The sequence below is a fragment of the Saccoglossus kowalevskii genome, chromosome 6 (assembly GCF_978046115.1).
Source record: "Saccoglossus kowalevskii chromosome 6, keSacKowa6.1, whole genome shotgun sequence".
In the NCBI taxonomy this organism is placed as follows: Eukaryota; Metazoa; Hemichordata; class Enteropneusta; family Harrimaniidae; genus Saccoglossus; species Saccoglossus kowalevskii.
Window position 1 is genome coordinate 512,107 of NC_140646.1, and position 1,736 is coordinate 513,842.

Here is a 1,736-nt window from a genome sequence, read left to right on the forward strand (position 1 = left end):
CAAATTTATACTTGCCAACACCTTGCATCATTTCTGGACTTTTTCAGTATATTATCAAAACGAGTGAGGTGACACCATAGTTCATAACATATAAAACACATGCAGTGTTAACCAAAGTAGACCCATGTGATATATCACTTGGTCTGGGACAGTAGGAAGACATTAAACACATAACAAATGAACCTGTTGTCAAAATAATAAGTTTTATCCCCTTGAGTGTTGACTCGGTTTCTGTACGCTTACTGAAAAGCGTAAACGTGAGTTTTTAGCTCTGCTGTCGACTTTGTTGAGCGGAGCTTATCATATGAGTGATTGTCCGTCGTCCATGTCAATGTTTTACTTTTTCGACTTCTTCTTGAAAACTATAAGCCTGAATGCTTTGATACTTGGTGTATATGTACCTTGGGTAGACGTCTCTTAGATTTGTTCATTTCATGATGATATCTTCAATTCTCTAATTTTGGTGAGTATTTTTGTCATTTTTGGTAAAAAGTGATGTTTTCGACTTCTTGTTAAAAACCGCAAGTCCAATTGCTCTGATATTACATATATAGGTACTAAATGTGGACCTCTTTTAGATTTGTTCATTTTGTAACGATATCTTTAATTCTCTAATTTTGGTGAAAATTTTTGTCATTTTTGGTAAAAAGTGATATTTTCAACTTCTTGTTAAAAACCGCAAGTCAGATTGCTTTTATATTACATATATAGGTACTACATGTGGACCTCTTTCAGATTTGTTAATTTCGTGGTGATATCTTCAATTATTTAATTTTGATGATTATTTTTGGTGAAAAGTGATATTTTCGAATTCTTGTTGAAAACAGCAAGTCTACATATTGTTCATTTTCTAATGATATCTTCTGTTCTTTAATTGAAATGTGCATTGCTAACAGCGGAGCTATCTCAGCCGAGAGGAGGCTGCTTGTTTAGTGATAAAATAGAACTGAATACTGACACTGGGTATTCACAATATACACTGCCACATGGAGACAATAAATCAGTTCTCAGTATTTGTTCTCATCATGAATTACGACATAGTAGAGTTGCATTATTGTGTTATATCTCTATCCTGGTCTCTTTTGATAACCTTTCGACCTCATTTTTGTTAGCTTTCATTATTTTTTTTTGAATTTTTTTTACAAAATTTGATCACATTCTGTAGACAATGGGGATTATGTCCATTTGGTCAAAAATTAACAAAGAAATTCTAGGAAAATACATAAAAATTTGCAAAAAATAAATAAATAAAAAAAATGGGGACCAAGTGATTTAATTTGATGTGAAGTCTCATACTAAAATTAGTTGAGAATTACTCCTGATCAGGAAGGGCTGTAGCTTGTCTGATCTAAGACAATATTTTCTAGTGTCTTTAGTCTGATACATGTTTATTGGTGTTTTACACATCTCCCTATAAGGTGACACGCACGTAGCAGGTCTTTTTGACATCATCAATTTTTATACTAGACAGTTTCCAATTTCAATTTAAATATACCTTTAGGTGGTATACATGTAATACCAATTTTCTCTATAAGAAGTGCATTTATTGTACCATGAGTGATTAAAATAAAACTTAATATTTTGACCTTAAAATCACCTTGGTAGTTTAGTGCATCCACTAGAGGCATGCAACATTTTGAAATATTGATATTGTTTACGGTGTACAAATTTCTTTATTTCTCTGCTTTTTTTTAGTAATTTCCACTGTTGCAGTGTTCAGTTTGAGTACAGATCCA